Genomic DNA, 23,727 nt, shown 5'->3' on the forward strand with positions numbered 1-23,727 from the left:
ATCAATCGCTACCAAAACGTCTACTGGCAAAGTAGTCATGGATTTCATTTTAAACAACATCATTGTTAGATTTGGTTTCCCTAAGAAAATAGTCACAGATAATTCAATGTATTTTAGATTTGAAGAGTATAAAGTTTTCTATGAAAAATATGGGGTTACTAGATCCACTTCATCACTATACCACCCCCAAAGAAATGGACAAGAAGAATCAAGTAATAAGATTCTACTAAAGATCATTCAAAGGGTCCTAGATGAGAACAAGAGAGCTTGGGGTTTTGAAACACCAATGGCATTATGGGCTACCAAAGTAATAGTAAAGAAGGCCATAAGATGCACACCATTTGATATAGTATATGGAATACAAGATAGATTGCCCCAAAACAATTTAAGTGGGATGTAAAAAAATTTCCAACAATATGATGAAGATATTATTGATGAAATGCAGATCAAGATGGATGATATTATGCAATTAGATAAAACTAGGAGAGATGCTTCTACTAGAAATGCTAAGTTGTAGATCCAAGTGAAGCACTAATATGAAAAGAAGATAGTAGTAAGAAAATTTAAACCAAAGGATCTGGTGTTACTCTAGAATGCAAGGATTGAAGACAAAGGCGAGCATGGAAAATTTCATCCAATATGGCTTGGTCCATACTTGATAGAATCCACATGGGGTGAAGATTCTTATGTCTTGAAAGAATTATTAGGAGATATTCTTGAATTGCGAGTTCATGGACAATTCATGAAGAGGTACTTCTATTGAAGGTAATTTTCTTTCCATGAGAAGTAGTTTAGGTCTGTGTACAAATTCTAAATCAAGTATATTTGTATGTTTCTCTGTATATATTTATTGTGTTTTCTTCTGTGTGGATTTCTCTCTTAAAGATTGGTTTGCGAAGTATGTGGTCTGCTCAAAACCATAAATTATGAATCCTTGTATGGATGTTATCTATCCATCATCCCTAGATAGAGCCACCATTGGCCTCTATTTTCACTTGGTTTTAAATACTAATTTTCTTTTGTAGAAATCTAGTTTTCATCCTAAGAAACTAATGTTTACAATTTTCATGTGCAAAATTACCCTAGAAATAATGAATTTATAGTGTGACCATGTGACCGAGACTTGCAAAGTGTCAATCATTGTTTCATTTTTTCTAGCTCAAAAGGTTAAAATGATGAAGTGAAGCAATGACTAGATATAATCACATGGTTGGAGGGTCAAAAGCACCACATCCTAATATAATAGTGAAAGTGATTAAATGTTAGAGTGGGTGGTTAGAGCCCTTGATAATGTGGTCACAAGGCTCAAGAGGTAACAAGAGATATTACTTGTGACTAGGTGACATAGTCAAGAATTGTGAAGTAACTATGTGATTATGTGGTTGCACTGGTAGAAGGCATGATAGAAATTAGAGTTGTGACCTAGCAAAGCTGCTAAGTATGAGGCAATAGATGCTTAGTCATGTAGTTGAGCAGTTAAGAGGTGAAAATCTAAATGAAGTCATGACCTAGTGAAAGGGCTTGTAACCTTAAAGGGATCCTTTTATTGTATAGTCACACACTAGAAGCTTTAAGATAAATGGAAGACTATGAACTTGAAAAATAGCTAAGAGCTCATAAATCATAATCTGATCACATGGTCACATAGTTAAGTTCTTAAAAAGGAATAGGGCCAGTGACCAAGTGATCATTCAAACATGAATAGTTTTTCACGGTCATGAGAAAGAAATGATAAGGTTGATATTAAAGTTTAATCATGTGACAAAATTAATGATATGCTAAGATCTATGAAGTTTCTCAATAGCATGGTTAAGTGCATGGAACTTAAAGAAAGCTTTGAAGCGACAATAAGTCTTTATAAGCATTAATCACTAGGTCATAGGCTTACAAGGTTAAGCATAAAGATAGACCATGATGCAATGACTAAAGGTTTCACACGGCCACAGGCCAAAGCATAAAAGGGTAAATAAGAATTTCAAAGCCATGAATAGACAAATATTTTATAGTATTTTCATGGTTACAACATAGGCTATTAATAGGAAAATGACTATTGAAAGCTCAAGATGATTAAAAAGGTAGTTGTTGTCCTAAAAAGTAAAAGAAAATTTTTGAAAGGTTGGCAGTACAAGTGTTATAGACCTAGATTTTGACACTTATGGAAATTTTGAGAATTCTTAGGTATGCTAACTTAAAGACACCATAAATGTTATTCTCTTTCTTAATTTCTAGTAAAGAGTTGATGGAAAGAATTTCTAATTATGACATTCACAAAATTCAAACCAAAAGAAGATTGAGTGTGAAAAGCTTTTAGAGTTTTTGAAGTTCTTAGTTGTAGAAGGTGTGTTTGAAGTAGTTGAATTCAAAAAGGATGGCACAAGAAGAGGGAAATATGATTTCTCAAGCCAACATGGCAGAAATGTTTCAAGCCTAAGACTAAATTGTCTAGCTTGTATGCTAAAAAATGGGTGTAGTTTCTCCCAAGGTCATCCCTTGCATAGAAGATAAGTTCTCACATTTTCAAGGACACATATAGCTTTTGTAGCAATGCCACTATGCCAAAAACCAATGGCAATCGGATATTTTGGTATTTTTACAATAATAGATTTGAGAAGCCACCAATCTATAACCCTTGGATGAAGAACTTGGAAAAACTAATTATGCCATAGGTCATAGTTGATGTGGATCTAGTAAAAGAATTGATAAATTCTTATAAACCTACCACCCATAGGTTTCATAGGAAATACATGAGTATCCTATGCAAGTTAGATAGAGAAACTTTCAATGAAGTCTTTGACCTTGGAGGAGCAATCACAAGGCATATTGAATAGGAGAAAATGAATGAGACTTTTTTTTTAAAAATCTTTAGTGGGAAGTGTTAACATGAATGTTGATGATACTACATTGGGGGAGTATCCTAAGCATTGGAGAGTATTGACATGTTGCATTCATGACTATGTTTATCATTGATGTCAACATAGCTTTAAGTTTGTGAAGACTCAAAGAGTAGCAAAGAGAGATCTTAGTTGTATGGACAAGGTATTACTTGTCAAGTGATGTACAGTCATGGATATGTTTAGTATAGTTTCTTGATGATGTGGTTCAATGTGTAGCATGTAAGTTGAATATGTACATAAGTTGTACTTGATTTACTATAAATATCACAAAAACGGAGTGCTTGGAAATAAGTTTCTGATGTTTGTATTGTATCTTTCATCTATGATCTAATAAGGAGATGTGATAGTGATAGAGGATAGTCAGATGATGACATTAGTGTGTGCACAAGCCCTAGTATTGAACATGAGAAGTTGTGTAGACTATGAGCCAAAAATGCTATTATAATTGTAATTAATTAATTATTTCATTATAATTAATTGGTAAAGCCTTATGGCCAACTAAAGGAATTATTTTGAAGATATGATATAAAGGAAAGATCTTTTCCTTGTTTGTAAATGCATAAGTGTGTTTTGATCATTGTATGAAGTGTGAAGTGTGAAGAGAAGAAAAGTTCTTATTGAATGCAAGTAAGCTATCCAAGGGATTATTGGATGCAAATTTTGTGATCTGGTTACAAGATCAAAAGGAGCAGAGGTTGATAGGATAGAGGAAGGAAGTACTACTCATTTCTATTATTTTGCAAGGAATAATACAAAGATCATTTCGACAGTGGGTACATTTTTCTTTCCATTGGAGTTGTTTGGGTAGTGGGTCTAGCTATCTTCCACAACTCCTAATAGGGTTGGCACAACTCTAAACAAGGTTTGAATCTCCTAATGGGGATTCAAAGTCTTCTAACAAGGACTAATATGTATTAAAAATTTTTTATAGACTCCTAATAGGGTCCATCCTCTAACAAGGAATATTTATATTAGTACATCATCTTGTAGGTACCATCCCCACTAGGGTATTCCCTTTGATCAAGGGTTTCCCTAGTTAATATATCTCATGTTATTGTGTATGAGTACCTTTTTATGGCTTTTGATTATATTGCTCCTATGGTTAAGTTTTTTAAAGGTTAATATTGGTCATAATAGTTGGATGATTGATTTATGCCTCGCCTTTCTTAATTATATTGGTGGACTATATATTCTAACAATTGGTATCAAAGCATCAAATCCTTGATGAATAAGCTTAAAAACTTTGGGAGATCGATACTGAACATTTTTAGAAAGGATAGTCCTACATTTAATGGGGCCAACCATGATATTTGGAAGGATAATATTAAGAATCATCTATTATGCATGAGTTTGGGTTATTGGCTCTTGACAAAGAGTGAGAAGGAAATTGTGAAAGAAGAAAATATTGAAAAATGTAGTGAAGCAAAGAGATATGTTCATGTGCAACATGAGAGCTAGAGAAGCTTTACTATCAGCTCTTCTAGAGAATGAATACAATCAAATAAAATTACTTCAAACATCTCATGAAATTTGGAAAGCATTAGAATTTATTTTTGAAGGTGATACACATACAAAGAGAGTCAAATCATAGAATTGAATACATGCATGTTTTGAGATGCTCAAATGATGGAAGATGAATATGTAAGAAACTATATTGGTAGGATATCATTGATTGTTATAGGAATCAAGTCATGTGGTTTAACCAAGGAAGAAGATGAGGTTATGTGGAAGATCTTGAAAACTTTGAAACCACCATTTAGACAACTGTCTCAGATGATTCAACTACTAATTGTTCAAAATATAGGAGGAGTAATTGAGAGGGGAGGGGTGAATCAATTACTAAAAAATAAATCCTAGATCCCTTTTGATGTCAGTACAAAATGCAAACAAAATACTGAACACTGTTGAAGCTTGGTAAACACATAGAATGTTGTAACTCAGTAGTAACTAGATTAGTTCAGTATAAGATCAGCTTATAAACCATTAGATGTAAACATTTGATTATCAATAGTTTAGTTGATAAAATATAAATAAAATAGCATGAACACATTTGAAACTAGGATTCAATTAACATGGAAACCTAGTTTGGGAAAAAACCATCAATAACAACTAGTTACTAATTTTCACTCTTCTGAAGTGAGCCCTGTTAGGAACTAACCCTGTTAAAGGTTACAAAACACACTGTTAGGTGTGACCCTATTAGGAGTGGCCTAGTTAGAGGTCTTTGAGAATAATTCAATGGAATTTCCACCTTGTTAGAGGATTTGCAAATAGTTGTTAAGCTAACTCTTTTAAGAGATTTAGATCATTGCTACAATGGTTGGAGAGTAACAATGAGTTGACCTAATTTGAATGCAACTTGTTTGCTGATTTTAGTTCTCTATTTAGGCTTGTACTTGATCCTTCTTGATCAAATATGACTTTGCTACACCACAACTATATTCTAGTTATCCTTCAAATTAGTTTCTTCTTCTTGCTAATAGATCTTCAATCATATCACCATAATTTTCACATTCTCTTGCACTCACTTGCACACACTCTACCACACTTTGGAACAATTTAACCTTATACTTATACCTTTAAATTTGTCAAGTTAGCTCAAATACAACCTAAAATAATCAATATTCATTACCTTAGTCAGTTGGAATCAATAGATAGATTAATTAAGCTTAATACAACAAAATAGAAAAATCCTTTGCTAGTCGACCCTACTCGGTAGAAATTAATCCTAAAGAAATTTCTTTTGTTAACCAATAGAATCTTGGTTAACACTATAAACTTATGAAAATAATTTGGCAATTGAGTGAGCTCAATTAACATTAGTTCCATCCAACTTTCCTTTGTTACTTGACTAAACATGGTTAACACTCTCTTTCTACAACTTTTCCTTCGATGCCCAAGTGAACTTGGTAGACACTGCCTTCTAAACTAGGCAATCATAGGAATGCTTAGTAGATGCTGAAAACTATCTTCACTACCCTAGTGAGCTTGGAATATACTGATTGATAATTATTATGACATTTATGTAACATCAAAGACAACACAGAATTAACCAATTGTATCCAACAATCTCCCTCTTTAGCATTGATGGCAACACAACATGTCATAGCACAATGAAATTTTGGGATTTGAGAACTCCCTCTATTAGTATGAGCTTTTCTTTTCACTAAATTATGTCTACAATAGCTATTACCAAGTTCATTCATAACATTCTCCCTCTTTCAGCATACTTCACCTTTTGGAAGACTTCTCCCTCTTTGGTTTCTAACTTTATTTTGGTTCCAAAAATTTCTTAGAGATATGACAATAAACTTCTCCCTTTTTGAAAACACACACCAAAGATAATAACTCTATAAACTCCAATGTACCTTAAGTATTGATTCATCTACAATATGCCATTGCCAATTTTTCACCAACTAATTGATCTTCAATAGGTTCTGGTTAATGCATTCACTAAAATTTATTTAGTGAATTTTAGATAGGGGAATGACCCCTAGCTTACCTCTTAGATACAAAAATGCATCCTTAGGTAATGGCTTGGTGAATATGTCTACAATCTACTCCTTTGTATTCACACATTCCAATCTAGCTTCTTTATCTTGTACCAATTCTATTAAGAAGTGATATTTTATAGCAATATGCTTTTTTTTTGGAATGCATCACTAGATTCTTTGGTATGTTGATTGTACTAATGTTATCAAAATATATAACAATTGGATCTTTGATTTCTACCTTCACTCCTTTCAACATTTGTTTGAACCAAACAATGTTAGAACAATTGATTGTTGTTTCTACATATTCTACCTTTGTTGTGGATTAAGAAGTTCAATTTTGCTTCTTACTTGTCCAAGATATGAATCTTTTACCAAGAAAGAATGCTCCACCATTAGTTCTTTTTCTATCATCAAGAATTCCTACCCAATCAACATTATTAAATGCTTTTGAGTTCAAATTGCCTCTAAGTTTGTACCATAAACCATAGTCTTCAGTACCTTTTAGATACCTCATGATTCTCTTGATTTTCATCATGTCATTTTCTTTGGGATTTGCTAAGAATCTTACCACTATTCCAACTGCTAGAGCAATATCAGGCCTTATGTGAACTACATACTACAATTTTACAATCATTGATCTATAAGAAGTCTTATCCACTTCTTTGGAATCATCATTTTTGAAAAGCTTATGTCTAGTAGACATAAGTGTTCCAACTGGTTTTGAATCTTCCATTCCAAATTTCTTCAATATCTCTTTGACATACTTAGATTCAGTGATGTAGATACCATTCTTATTCTATTATATTTGTAATCCAACAAGGAATTTTATTTTACCAAACATGGACATCTCAAATTCTTTACTCATTTCTTCTGAGAATGCTTTGCATAGATCATCATTTCCTATAAATAAAGTATCATCAACAAATATTTATGCTAGCATAGTCTTCTTATCTAGTCCTTCCTTGACATACAGACTATTGTAATCATTAGTGCTTTGAAAACCAATCTACACCAAGTAATTATGAAGTCTTTCATACCAAGATGTGGGAGCTTGCTTGAGACCATATAAAGCTTTATGTAGTTTGAAAACCATGTCTCCTTTGCTAGGATCTACAAAACCTTCTAATTTCTTAATGTAAACTTCATCTTCAAGGATTCCATTCAAAAATGTATATTTAACATCCATTTGATATATCCTCTATGTGTTGAATATGCTAGTAAAGTTCTAACACCTTCAAATCTGGCTATAGGAGCAAAAATCTTCTTCTTGAAAGTAGCCTTTGCATACTAGTCTTGCTTTGTTTCTTGATACTTTTCCATCTTCATTCATCTTATTTCTAAATACCTAGTTTGTACCAATTACATTTTTATCCTTCGGTCTAGGAAACAAGAGTCCCAGTTTTGTTCTTCTCTATTTATTCTATCTCTTCATCCATTGATTCAATCCAACTTTCATTTTCTAAGGCATCTTTAACACTTCTAGGTTCAAATTTAGCAAGTAAACATGTACCTTTTAATCTGCTTCTTGTCATTGTTCCATCAAATTTATCTCTAATGATCTTATTAGGTGCATGATGTTTTCTAACATATCTTGCTAGTACAAGCTCCTTGGTCTTTGAATGAGTTCCATCATCTTCTTTTTGAATTTTAGTTTCAAGCTCGGGTCCTTCTGTCTATGACTTGATTCCATTAGGCTTGGTTTGAACTAGCTTGATAGCCTCTGATTGTGACTTGGGTCCTTGCAGCTCAGGTTGCACTATCTACAACTTAGTAGCTATTGGATTTTTTGGGAAATCAAGAGTTGAAGCATATTTTCTTTCAAATAGATTAGGAAGAGTATCAAGTTCATAGTAAATGAATCTTTTGTAGTCTTCAAATTTCTTCTTGCTTTCTTCTTCACTCTTTTCTACATGTTCATCAATTCTAACATGTGCACTCTCTATGATTTTGTGAGTGGATAAATTCAAACATCTGTATGCTTTACTTTTACACGAGTATCCTAAAAAAATGCCTTCATCACCTTTTACATCAAATTTTCTTTCCTAGATTCCTTCAATATTTAACTTTTGTTTCCAAATACCTTCAAGTAACTTACATTAGGTTTGTAGCCATACCATAGCTAATAAGGTGTCTTGTTTGAAACTTTCTTCAACTTAACTCTGTTCAAGGTATGAACTATAGTGCTAATAGATCCCTTCCAATATTTGAGAGAAATGTTCTTTTCAATCATCAAAGTTCTTGCATAATCCATGATAGATCTGTTTATTCTTTCTACTATACCATTCTGCTATGGTGAACCAAGAGTAGATACTTGTCTTTTGGTTCTTCTTTCAATGCAAAAATTGTTGAATTCATGGGAAATGAATTCACCACCTTTGTCTGATCTTAGGAATTTCAATTTCTTTCCATTTTCTTTTTCTATTCTTCCTAGATACCATTTGAATTTTTGAAAAGCTTCTAATTTTTCTTTTAGGTACATTACTACATCTTAGAGTATTCATCAACAAATAGAATGAAAAAATTTTCTCCACTATAAATCTCTATTCCAATAGCTCCACATAAGTTTGTATGAACAATTTTTGAGACTTCTTTTGACTAATAGTCTTTTCTTTTGATGCTTGTCTTTCCCATCTTACCAATTTTGCAATTCTTGCATAGACCCATGTCAGGCTTCTTCAAACTAGGAATACCTCTTACTCTTTTATGTTTGCTTATCTTAACAAGATTTTCAGAGTTTTCATGGCATATTCTTTTGTGGCATAACTAGCTTTCTTCTACTTGAGTAATAAAACATAACCAATCACTGAGATCAAGATAAAATAGATTACCTTTTGTTTTCTTGCTAGAACCAACCAAATTTCCTTTCCCATCCAACTATTTTCCCTATCCATTCATGAACTCTACCTTGAATTTAATGTTATTTAACTATGCCACACTTAGTATATTACTCTTTATTCCATCAACCCAATATACATTATCACACACAAGTTCTTTGGTTAAAAAGATACATCCTTTTCCTTTTGTATTAAAGGGTTCATTATTTCCAAATCTTACACTATCTCTATCATAATATTCCATATGCTCAAATTTTATTTTGTCACCAGTCAGATGATGTGAGCAACCACTATCAATAATCCATATATCATTTTTGCTAATATAAGAGATAAGTTCTATATTATTTCCTTCATCATCAAATTCATCTTTCATAGTAATATAAACCATTTTATCTTCACTATTATCAGAATCTTTAGCTATGAAGCAAGATTTCTTATGTTTGTCCTTGAAGTTCTTGTAGTTCTTAGAGCCCTTCTTTCCTTTATGCTTGTTGCTTTTCTTTTCATCTTTCATTTCCTTGTTTGGACACCTAGCAACAATGTGACCAATGTCTTCACAAGAAAAGCAGATAATAGGAACTCTACCTTTGTACTTCTCTCTTCCTTTAGAATACTTGCTTGCAAGTAGGGCTTCAACAACCTCAAGATCACTATCTAAACTTTCTTCTGATGATCCATCTTCTTTACTTCTTGATTGATTGGATTTTGACTTTTTTCCCTTTCCTTTGAGTGAGAGTTTAGCTTTAAATGCAAATTCAATATTTTTTGAAGCAGGAACATAGTTATCATAATTATCTACCTCAAAAGCTATTAATCTTCCAACTAGAGCATCCAACCCTATCTTATTAGTTGGATCATATCTCATTTCTTCAATAGTAGACACTCTAATTGCATAAATAGGAAGAAGAGTTCTAAGTACTTTGCTTACAAGAGTTTCCTCCTTGATATCTCCTCTAGATGCTTTGATTACACTGACACTGGCCTTGATTCTTTCCACATATTTTTCAATGTTTTCATCTTCTCTCATTCTCATTTGATCAAATTTTCCTCTAAGGCTTTTTGATTTGGCTCTTCTTACATTTTCATCTCCTCCATAGATATCTTTTAGTTTGTTCCACATATCAAAATTAGTTTTTTAATTTTTTACCTCATCAAATTCAACATAACTAAGAGCAGATAAAATATCAATCATCATAATATTATGATTCTTCTTTTTAGCAATATCTTCAACTGATAATGTTCTAGTGGGAGTCTTATATTTAGAATCAAGATACCTACAACCTAAATTACTAATGGTAGCTAGATGCAATCTCATCAATCCTTTCCATGCTCCAAAGTTGTCTCTGTTCAACTTGGGAATCTCTCTTTTGTAAGACATCTTGATCTTTAGCTTAAATCCTTGAAACCTTCTCTGCAAGCACCAAAAGCTCTAATAAAAATTGTTGGAAATATAAGAGGAGTAACTAAGAGGGTAGGGGTGAATTAGTTACTACAAAATAAATCTCAAATCCCTTTTGATGGCAGTACAAAATACAAACAAAATATTGAATACTATTGAAGCTCAGTAAACACACAGAATGTTGTAACTTGGTAGTAACTAGATTAGGTTGGTAAAATATTAGCTTATAAATAATAAGATTTATCTATGATTATCATTAGTTTAACTTAGTTCTAAACACATAAAGAAAATAACATGAACACATTTGACACCAAGATTTAATGTGGAAACCCAATTTGGGTAAAACCTCCAATAGCAACTAGTTACTAATTTTCACTCTTCTAAAGTGAGCCCTATTAAGAGCCAACCCTATTAAAGGTTACAAAACACACTATTAGGTGTGACCCTATTAAATGATTTAATCACCCTATTAGGAGTGGCTTGGTCAAAGGTATTTGAGAAAAATTCAATGGAATTTTCACTTTGTTAGGATATTTGCAAATAGCTATTAGGCTAACTCTGTTAAGAGATATAGATCACTACTACAATAATTAGAGAGTAAAAATGAGTTGACCTGATTTGAATGCAACTTTTTTGCTAATTTTAGATCTTTGTTTAGGCTTTTACTTGATCCTTCCTAATTGAATATGACTTTGCTACACCACAAGGATATTTTGGTTATCCTTCAAATTAGCTTCTTCTGCTTAGTAATAGATCTTCAATCATATCACCATAATTCATACATTCTCTTGCACTCACTTGCACACACTCTACCACACTTTGGAATTAAAACTTGACCTTATACTTATACCTTTCAATTTGTAAATTTGACTCAAATACAACTTACAATAATCAATAATCATTACCTTAGTTGGCTAGAATCAATAGATAGATTAGTTAAGCTTAATGCAACAAAATAGAAAAATCCTTTTTTGGTCAGCTCTACTTAGTAGAAACTAACTCTTAAGTGATTTCCTTCATTCACCAACAAAAGTTCAGTTAAAATAGCAAACTTAAAAAAATTCTTTGGCAACCTAGTGAGCTCAGTTAACACTGGTTCCATCCAACTTTCCTTCATTACCCAAGTGAGCTTGGTCAACACTCTCTTTCCACAACTTTTCCTTTGATGCTCATGTGAACTTAGTAGACACTACCTTCTAAACTAAGAAATTATAGGAATTCCTAATAGATGCTGAGAACTGTCTTCACTACCCAAGTGAGCTCAACATATACTAACTGATAATTATTATGACATTTGTGTAACATAAAAGACAAGACACAGTTAACCAATTATATCCAACACTAATACCCTGCACTAAGGAGTTTATGAGGGAAATATTACTTGGAATATTAGGAGTAGAAGAAGTGGATCTAAGAAAATCAAGAGAACTAACAAGAGTAGAGACATCTTTTAGTGCCTTGAATGTTTGACCAAGCCTGTCTAGAAGTGCAAGAACACATGGAGGTTTTGCTAGTAGCAATAGAAATAGATTTGATAAAGATAAGAAGATTGAAGAAGGTATAACACTTCTTGTGAGAAGATAAAAATATGGTAAGAATATCATTAAATGTTGGACATGTAATGAGTTTGGTCATTATGCATCTAAATGTCTTAAAAGAGAGAAAAAGTATAAAGAAAATTTTAAGTCTAGAAGAGATAGACATTGTTTGTATGCTAATGAAGATGAGTAATTTTATGAAAGAGCTCAAAGTAAAAGTGATGATGAGCTAGGATTTGTATCTATTAAGGAAGATGATCTTGATAGAGAAATTAGAGAAGAAAAGGCTTTAGTTCCCAAGTTGAAAAGAAATATGATTGGATAATAGAGAGTGGTTGTTCACATCACATGAATGGTGATATGAATAAGTTTTTTAAATTTAGGAATTATGATGGAGGTATTGTTAGAGTTGGTAAGAATGCAACTTGTCATATTATAGGGATTGGATCCATTAATTTAGATGGAAGAACTAACATTGATGATTTTTATTTTATTGATGTATTGAAGCATAATTTGTTCACTGTTGGACAATTGGTGGATAAAGGGTATCAATTGCAATTCATAGAAAAGAATTGCACTATCAAGGATAAGAATGGTAAGATGAAATTCAGTTGAATCCCATTGAAATTATTTGTTTGGCTGCTGAAGTGGATAAAAAATTTTTATGGCATAGAAGATTTTTTTCATAGAAAATTTGATAATATTATAAAGATTAGTAGCATGTTTGTAGTCAAAGATCTGCCTAAGATAATAAAGCCTACTAATGTGGTCTGCAAAGAATGTATTTTGGCTAAGTATAAGAAGGTATCTTTTCCTAGCAAGAAGTTCACTTCCATAGAGAAGCTAGAGATTGTTCAAATAGATCTACGTGGTCCCTCTAGAAAAAAATGATTCTATGGTGAAAGGTATTTCATGATTTTCCTTGATGATTTCACTAGAATGATGTGGGTAGCATTTTTTAAAGAGAAGTCTGAAGCTTTTGAGAAGTTTAAGATATTTAAGAATAGATTTGAGAATGAATCTAGTGTTATGATAAAATGTTTGAGATAAGGAGGAGAATTCATCTCTAGAGAGTTTAACATATTTTGTGAAGAGAATGGAATCAAAAGACAATTATTGTCACCAAGAACACATGAAAAAAAAGGGATTGCAAAAAGAAGAAACATATTAGTAGCAAAGGCAATAAGAGAAATATTGTTTGAGAATGATGTATCAAAGACATTTTGGAGAGAAGCAATAAATACATTAGTATACACTATGAATAGAGTATAGATCAAAAAAGGTATGAGAAAGACAACTTATGAACCTAATTTGGTCATTCACCATCAATTATGTATTTCAGCACATTTGGAAGCAAGTTTTATATTAAGAGAGATGATGATGTTGGTAAGTTTGATCCAAGAAGTGATGAAGGTATTTTTCTTGGCTATTCATTGAAAAGAAAAACATACAGATGTTTCAATCATAGAACTAAGACAATACTTGAGTGCACAAATGTAAAGATTTATTAAAGTTTAGAACTAAGGAAAATATATTAGATTAAAATTTAGATGAAGAAGAAGATAATTCTATAATTGTTAGACATAATGCTAAAGTTTTCTTTGAGACTAAAAATAATGTTTAGAATGATGTATTAGTTGTTTAGAAAAGAGGAGAGAAAAGGTCTAAACCTAGAGATGAGATAAGAGTTGAGATGTCAACTCCTACCCCTAATAGGAATTTGACAAAGAACACACTCTAGAGAAGATAATTGGAATCAAGGAAAAAGGTGTGATAACAAGAAATAGAATTAATGAAGAGATATGTTTGATTTATCAAGTTGAACCTAAAAGTGTAGATGAAGCATGTAAATATGATCATTAGATTCAAGCAATGAAGGAAGAAATGGATCAAATTGTGAAGAATGAAACATGGGAGCTAGTTCGTAGACCTAAAGATACAAATGTGATAGGAACTAAATGGGTATTCATAAGCAAGATGAATGTGCAAGGAGAAGTTGTGAGAAACAAGGCTAGACTTGTATGCAAATTAATGTTACTCAGCAAGAAGGCATAGACTATGAAGAGACTTATGCCCTTGTAGCTAAAATGGAAGTAGTAAGAATTTTCTTGGCTTATGCAACAAATAAGATGTTCAAAGTATATCATATGAATGTTAACTCAACCTTCCTGAATGGAGAACTTGAAGAAGAGGTATATTTTGAACAACATAAATGATTCCCTCTTAAAGAAGAAAGAGATATGGTACAAAGACTAAATAAATATCTATATGTGTAGACACCTAAATTTGATTACACCGCTTTAGTAATCCTATTTAATTATCTCTAAAGGCATCATTAATTAAATTCCTATTTAATTAATCCTTTGCCATCCCTAGCTGATTAATTTAATTAATCATCTATAGTCCTAATTGATAAATCAAATAACCTATTATTTATCAATTAAATCCTTTTCTCCTATCTAATTCCAAAATCCACATTTATTAAATAAATCTATTTGATAAATAAAATCCTCAAATCCAAAAACCCCTAACTTATCCCTAATCCTCCATTTAGCCTAATCCACGCCATCCACCCATACTAAGCAAGCTTAGCCACTAACTCACCCACCCTCATTAATGCCATCCACTTGCACATCTCTAACATCCCTAATCTAATCCTAAACCCAAGCCTAATCCACCCCCTAATGTTGTCACATTCCCTAAACAAGTTTAAGACTTTCCTAAACCAAAACAAAGTCTCCCCTCAAAAATCCCAACCACCAAGTCATGAGTGCTCTTACAAACCATAAAAGACTCTTACAAGCCCACTCATGACTCTTACATCCATCTTCCACACTCTTCCCTCTTCCACACTCATTCCTCTTACATCTCTCTTACATACTCAACCCTACTCATCATGCCTTTAACCAACCCTTTACCCTACCCTCTCACACTCATCCTCCTTGTGACAAGTGTCACCTTCCCATTGGTGCTAAACAAGCACAATCCATGTGCTCCCCTTTGAGTGAATCTTAGCCCTCCTTAACCATCTCCCCATTCTTGCATCTAAGCCCTCCATCCCTCTACCCCTTGGCCTATAAATTGAATCCCATCCCAAGCCATTTCAATCACAATCCATCAAGTAAAGTTATAATGCCATTTTGAAGCCAAATCCATACTTTTGCATGCATCCACACCAAAAATCCCAAAAATCTCCATTGAAGCTAGTTTTTGAGAACCTTGAGCATACATCCCAATCCTTAGACCCATCTTCCAAGAAAAGAGCTAAATCCTATTGGGAGAGTCCATTCATTTGGCTCACATTTCCAATTGGGGTTTCCTCTTTAGTCTCTCATTTATGTTATGGTTTATATGCTAGTTAATGCTTTGTTCTCTTGATAGATTAGTATTTCTTGCTAACATATTTCTCATATACATATTTATCAAAGCATAAATGAAGATATCCTCGCACCATGTCTTCCATCCATAGCGCAATCACTATCCCCTCCATCTCCAAAACCTCAAGCCATACCTCCTCTACTGCAGGATATCTTTTCATCCCATCAGTTAAATCAATATCCTATCCTACCATCTCCTTCACTCCATGCTTCCATATTACCACCTATCCAACCTATTCCACCATCTATAATCTACCTTCTTGGTTCACTTACATTCATCCATGGTGGCCTCCTCTCAGCAGAAGAATTAAGAATAGTATCTCCCTGTTACAGTACATCTGATAAAGCACTTCCACCATTTTCTGCAAGCAAAAAGTATCCTTAGCTAGTTCAAATGCTCAATCGATGGCATTATCAAGGTCAAGGTTTAGGACCACAAGAGAAAGGAATCAGAAATCCTATTATTGCACAAAAAAATCTAGGATTTCATGGTCTTGGATATGTATCCAAAGGCTCACCATCTAAAGGTGTTGGTACACCACACCCCCAAACCAAGCCTATCTCTAAGCCCACCATGCTAGCCTCCCATCACTCCTTCAAGAAATCTTATGTCATCCCCCCTCCACCATCTTTGCAACCTAAAACAACCTACCATATCCCCCCTTCATCCGCTAAATCCATTTTGGGTCCCTATGTCTCAAAATCTACCATCCTCCATCCTCCTATCAGCCATCATTCAAATCATATTCCCTCCATTCCTATGCAAGATCAGCAAAGGCACATATAAGGGCACATAATCCATCATCATCCCCCTACATGCTCTTCCATATCCTCTCCATCTCATAAAGCTTCTCCTAACCATCTTCCCAAAGCTTACCACAATAATGTGAATGCCAACTTCAAAATACATAAAGCTAAAAATCCACATCCTAGGCAATCATATGTCTATTCTAAAAAACATACTCCAAAAAGGCAAAATCCAATCAAAGAATGCAAAACAATGCAAAAGCCTATGAAAAGAAAATCCAGAATCATGTGGATCCCAAAGGCAAAAACCCAATGCATCATGGCATCCACCATTGCTAATCCCCCATCTAGTGACTCGTGTCCCCCATCTCCTAACTCCATCTTGGGTGCCTATATCCCCAAGCACGCTTCCACAAATCCTCCATCACGCTTGCATCTACCATCTATCCCCCATATGCTCTTTTCACACCCGTCCCAACATGTTCCAATGTTTCTCTTGCAAGCATCCCCATCTCATGCTCCTTTCCAACCTTTTCATCCCTCCATCTCCTACCATCAATCCCATCTAATCTAATCTATTGCATAAATCACACATCTGGTGTACCAATAGCTAGCAACAAAATTGAACATTCCAACAGCCAGTGAAAAATCCCAAAAAAGCCAAAATAGCTAAAGAAAGCCAAAATCATTCCAGCTAAGTCCAAAGTCAAAAAGTCAAAAAAAAATATAATAAAGAAAAATAAAGTGTCCACTGGTGAAAACTTGGCAATTCAAGCACCTTGGACAAGTACCATGATGAAAACTTGGCAAACAAGTGTCATGTGTAGTCTCGCCATCCCCAACTTAGCCTATCACCGTCATGCTTTTGGTCATCTCTTGACATCCAACTCCATCTTCCAATCTATCCACCTATCCTCCACCCTCCATCTTCCATCTCACACCATCCACTTATCTCCTACAGCTTCAGCCAACCATCCCAGCTATCATACATCTCCCTAGCCCCTTCAACATTTTCCATCCTAGCTTCAATCGTATCACATCCATCATAAGACCTCCTTCCACATGTTATCTTCTAATTGGGGGCACTATATTCCTTTGAGATCTTGTCTTTTCCATCCTCCCTTGTCATTGGTATCTAGCTCTAGGCTATCCTCATGCAAACCCAATGTCATATCTTTATATCCATCACAATCCTAGCGATCTACCATCCTATCCAGTCATCTCATCCTATTCCTCTAACTATCCTTGGTCACAAAATCTCTCATCATCATTGGATGCATCCTGCCAAATCCATATCTTTTGTTATCACCCCACCCTTAGCTTTTGCATCTTGCACAACATCGAACCATCCCACTATCCTATCATCCTGAGCTTTTGCCTGCTTGTAACTATCTTGGTTAGCTTCAGCTTGTAAATATCTTGGTTCGTTAGCTTGTACATCCTCTTTAGCTTAGTACCATTGTATCTATCCAGCATTTGTGTCAGTTCATCCTTGATCAACATCTTGCACACATCGCACAACCCTTGGTTAGCTGTTCCAATGCATCCTTTAGCTAAATCTCCTATCACCAAAGTTTTATCCTTCTTAGTTTAGCTTGCTAGATGCATCACTCATCCAAATCCACACGTTTAGGTGCTCTTTGATAGGTCCTTGTAGGATATAGCTTTCCTCATCTCTGATCTTGGTCCATTAGTACCTCATCCTACCCATCTCGTTGGCAAATGGTTCTCTTTTGGATTTTCACTTTCTTTTGATTTGAGGATCTTCCCTTTTGGGTCTTAAAAATATCTTTTCCAAGCAATCTCCTTGTTCCCTCCTCAAGATTGCCACAATCTTCCATATCATGGTATGCTACGAATGGAGCAATCAGAGCATAAGGTCTTGATCATGTCTTTTTCTTGTTTTCTTTTTCTGCTTGTGGGTTACCTAGTGTCGTTTCCACACTACTTCCTCTGGGATTCATGTGTGATACTGGGGAAATCCTTGCATGTTTGTTTTGATTCAGTTTGTCAGTCCTCTAGACTATTGGTGAAAAGGCCTTAATGTTCTTGATAACCTTGGCAATTAACCAACAGTCCTATAGAAAATCTAGTGCTCAACTACATGGTGGTACTTCTCTTTGAAGTATCCCCCTTGCTCAAAAAAGCTTCAATGGATTCCCTTCATCTCCATTATCCCCCATCCATATCCTGCATCTGTCGCTCCTACCCTAGCTTATGCATCAGTATCTCTTTGAATCACTCCTCATACTTAACTTTAGGGATCCACAATCCTAGTCTTAGGGATCCACCAATCAAATCAATCCACCAAGCCTCATCTTTCGAGATCCACAATCCTAGTCCTAGGGATCTCCGAAACCCATCTTCTGCCAATTTGACTCTTTGAAATCCTGTTGCATCAGCTTTATCATTCCATCATCCATCTCCCTACCATAGATTCCTTTTATAGCACTCTGCTCCTCCATCCTCCCCCCCCCAATCCTGGAAATTCTTAAGCTTTCTTTACTCTTGTGCATCTAATTCTCCTTTATCATTCTCCCATAGTTAGAGTTTGAGCTAGTTTAGCCCCTTCTCTTTGCCAATCTGTGTCTTAGCTCATCTCAATTTCTTGTACTTTTCAAGAAGTCATCGAGCCTCATTTCTCTCCCTGTCGCCTTCTTGAGTGGGCATCATCTGAGTCTAGTCTCTCCTCATTTCTCACCCCACCCTTAGCTTTCACATCTTGCACAACATCGAACCATCCCGCTACCCTATCATCCTGAGCTTTTTCCTACTTGTAACTATCTTGGTCAGCTTTAGCTTGTAAATATCTTGGTCCGTCAGCTTGTACATCCTCTTTAGCTTAGTACCATTGTATCTATCCAGTTTTGGTGTCAGATCATCCTTGCTCGACATCTTGCACACATCGCACAACCCTTGGTTAGCTATTCCAATGCATCCTTTAGCTAGATCTCATGTCACCAAAGTGTTATCCTTCTTAGTTCAACTTGCTAGACGCATCATTCAAATCCACCAGGTTAGGTGCTCTCTGATAGATCCTTGTAGGATATAGCTTTCCTCATGTCTGATCTTGGTCTGTTAGTACCTCGTCCTACCCATCTCATTGGCAAATGTTTCTCTTTGGGATTTTTACTTTCTTTTGATTTGGAATCTTCCCTTTTGGGTCTTGAAGTATCTTTTCCAAGCAATCTTTTTGTTCCCTCCTCAAGGTTGCCTTGATCTTCCATATCATGGTATGCTGTGAATGGGACAATCTGGGCGTAAGGTCTTGATCATGTCTTTTGCTTGTTTTTCATTTCTGCGTGTAGGTTACCCAGTATTGGTTCCACGTTGCTTCCTTTGGGATTCATGTGTGATGCTGGGGCAACCCTTGCATGTTTGTTTCAAGTCACTTCGTCAGTCCTCTGGATGGTTGGTGAAAAGGCCTTGATGTTCTTGGTAACCTTGGCAATTAACCAACAGTCCTATAGCAAATCTAGTTCCCAACTACATGGTGGTACTTCTCTTTGAAGTATCCCCCCGCTCAAAAAGCTTTAATGGAATCCCTTCATCTCCATTATCCCCCATCCATCTCCAACATTTGTCTCTCCTACCCCTGCTTGTGCAACTATATCTCTTTGAATCAATCATCACTCTTAGCTTTAGGGATCCACAATCCTAGTCTTAGGGATCCACCAATCCACTCAATCCACCAAGCCTCATCTTTTGAGATCCACAATCCTAGTCCTAGGGATCTTCGAAACCCATCTTCCACCAATTTGACTCTTTTAAATCTTGTTGCATCAGCTTTTTAATCCCCTCATCCATCCCCCTATCCTAGATTCCTTTTTTATAACGCTCTGATCCATTCCCCCCCCCCAAATCTTGGAAAGTCTTAATCTTGCTTTACTCTTATGCATCTGATTCTCCTTTATAATTCTCCCATAGTGAGAGTTTGAGCTAATTCAGCCCCTTCTCTTTGCCAATCAGTGTCTTAGCTCATCTCAATTTCTTGTACTTTTCAAGAAGTCGTCGAGCCTCATTTCTCTCCCCACCGCCTTCTTGAGGGGGAATCATCTGAGTCTAGTCTCTCCTCTTCTTATCTGAGACTGGGGTAACCTTGTTGCTAAAACATCTTTCTTGTGTCTTCTTCATTCAAACTTCTTTGAAATAGTGTTGTCTCAACACTATGTCAAAGAGGGGCAAAATGTAGACACCTAAATTTGATTACACCGCTTTAGTAATACTATTTAGTTATCTCTAAAGGCATCATTAATTAAATTCCTATTTAATTAATCATTTGCCATCCCTAGCTGATTAATTTAATTAATCATCTATAGTCCTAATTGATAAATCAAATAACCTATTATTTATCAATCAAATCCTTTTCTCCTATCTAATTCCAAAATCCACATTTATTAAATAAATCTATTTGATAAATAAAATCCTCAAATCCAAAAACCCCTAACTTATCCCTAATCCTCCATTTAGCCTAATCCACCCCATCCACCCATACTAACCAAGCTTAGCCACTAACTCACCCACCCTCATTAATGCCACCCACTTGCACATTTCTAACATCCCTAACCTAATCCTAAACTCAAGCCTAATCCACCCCCTAATGTTGTCACATTCCCTAAACAAGTTTAAGACTTTCCTAAACCAAACCAAATTCTCTCCTCAAAAATCCCAACCACCAAGTCATGAGTGCTCTTACAAACCATAAAAGACTCTTACAAGCCCACTCATGACTCTTACATCCATCTTCCACACTCTTCCCTCTTCCACACTCATTCCTCTTACATCTCTCTTACATACTCAACCCCACTCATCATGCCTTTAACCAACCCTTTACCTACCCTCTCACACTCATCCTCCTTGTGACAAGTGTCACCTTCCCATTGGTGTTAAACAAGCACAATCCATGTGCTCCCCTTTGAGTGCATCTTAGCCCTCCTTAACCATCTCCCCATCCTTGCATCTAAGCCCTCCATCCCTCTACCCCTTGGCCTATAAATTGAATCCCATCCCAAGCCATTTCAATCACAATCCATCAAGTAAAGTTATAATGCCATTTTGAAGCCAAATCCATACTTTTGCATGCATCCACACCAAAAATCCCAAAAATCTCCGTTGAATCTATTTTTTGAGAACCTTGAGCATACATCCCAATCCTTAGACCCATCTACCAAGCAAGGAGCTAAATCCTATTGGGAGAGTCCATTCATTTGGCTCACATTTCCAATTGGGGTTTCCTCTTTAGTCTCTCATTTATGTTATGGTTTATATGCTAGTTAATGCTTTGTTCTCCTGATAGATTAGTATTACTTGCTAACATATTTCTCATATACAATATGGTCTAAAGCAAGCACCTAGAACCTAGTATACAAGGTTGGACAACTATTTTACAAAGCTTGGATTGGCTAAAGGTATGAAAGATAGTAATTTGTATTTGAAATAAATTGAGAATGGTTTGATAATAATAGTAATATTTAGTGATGACATTATATTTGGAGGAAATGATGAAGCAAGTGATAAGTTTGTTGACAAAATGAAGAATGAGTTTGAAATAAATATGAGAGGAGAAATGAAGTTTTTCCTAGGATTGCAGATTGTGTAGAATAGTGATGGTATTTTAATCTCACAATCTAAGTACTTGAATGACTTGTTAAATAGATTAGATTGGGTAGTTGTAATCCTATTGGTACACGTTTGATAACTGGCCACAAGTTATTGAACAAGGATGAGACACCTATAGTTGAGCAGAAGAAGTATAGATCCATGATTGGAGGTTTGCAATATCTAACTCACATTAGACTAGATATAGCAAATATAGTTGGGATTGTAGCTCAATTTCAAGCTGATCCCAAGGAGTATCATTATGCAATAATAAAGAGGATATTTAGATATTTGAAAGGAACATCTAACTATGGAATTTAATATGATAGATGGAGTGATTTCACTTTATGTGCATATACTGATGCAGATTAAGCAAGCAATATGGATGATAGAAAGAGCACTAGTGGTGGAGCATTTTTTCTTGGAGGAATATTGGTTTCTTCGCTAAGTAGGAAACAAGATTGTATTTCTCAAAGTAAATTTAATGTAGAGTATGTTGTAGTAGCTAATAATTGCAATCAAGTAACGTGGATGAAATAGATGCTGAAGAATATTAAACTTGAGTTTGTAGAACTTGTTATCATTTATTGTGATAACACAAGTACATTGAGTATTTATAAGAATATTTTATTACATTCTAAGACAAAGAATATATCTATTAAGTATCATGTGTTGAGAAAGAAAGAAATACAAGAAGAGATCAGATTAGAGTATGCGCATACTAAAGATCACATTACAAATATCCTTACTTAGCCTTTAGCTAAAGATACATTTGAGTAGATAAGAAGTATGCTTGGGGTTATGCCCCTGCCTACCTTTGAGTAGATGATGCAGTGAGTGCATGAGTCTAGTAGAATAGAGCACTATTGTTAGACTAGACTGAATGTTGATGCTTCTTGTATGGGGGAGTATCTAAGTGTAGGACTAGAAAATGGGCTAATGTCTAACATACTATGAGAAAATTACAAACTCAATAAATGTATATCAACACCCTCTAGTCTACCATCAAAGCCAAATAAACAAAAGGAAGAAACACAAGGTTAAAAATCCCCTCTTTCATTTGTAGCTCCCATGTCCTTATTTCCTCTCCATATGATGTAGCTCCAAATTGCCTATAATGCACACAATTAGGAAGAAAAAAGCCTATGGTAGTGATAATGCTATGAGAATACTAGAATATGTGATTTTAGCTTGAGAGAGGGAGAGAGAGAGAGACAGAGAGAGCAAAGACTAAGAAACTAGCAACCAGAAATGAGAGGAAGAATGCTCATTTTATAACCAACATGAAAGATGAGAGTATTGGAATTATCACCTTGGATATGCAACTTTGTAAGAGATTCCTTTGAGAATCCATGACACATATGACACAAGATGCCAAATTTAGGATTCTATGATGCTTTGGAAGTCAAAAATGGCTATAAATGGAAGGGGATCTATGATGCATCATATGACACCTCAAACCCACTTAAAGCCAAGAATCTATGACAATGGAAGCAAAATATAGATGTGCATAAGAGAATAAGAATATATGGATTATAACATATCTTATCCAAGTGTAAATGGAGAACCCATGATGTGTCATGATGATGTCAATATTATGTGGAATATTTGAATTAAAAATCTCTTATTCCACACAAATAGAAATTAGTGAAAATGGAGTTAATGGTGGAAAATATGACTTAGGAAATTGAGAATCTCCATGGTTTGTGAATGATGAATCTATTAATTAATAAAATTAATTAATTGAGGATGTTAGTTAGGAATAATAATTAGTAAAATGATATAGGATTAAACTATGGGTTGTTTAATCCTATAGAGAAAATTAGTAGATGATTGGCCAATTTGA

The sequence above is a fragment of the Cupressus sempervirens genome, chromosome 9 (genome assembly GCF_028749045.1).
Source record: "Cupressus sempervirens isolate cs-2001-9-10 chromosome 9, ASM2874904v1, whole genome shotgun sequence".
Classification (NCBI taxonomy): domain Eukaryota; kingdom Viridiplantae; phylum Streptophyta; class Pinopsida; order Cupressales; family Cupressaceae; genus Cupressus; species Cupressus sempervirens.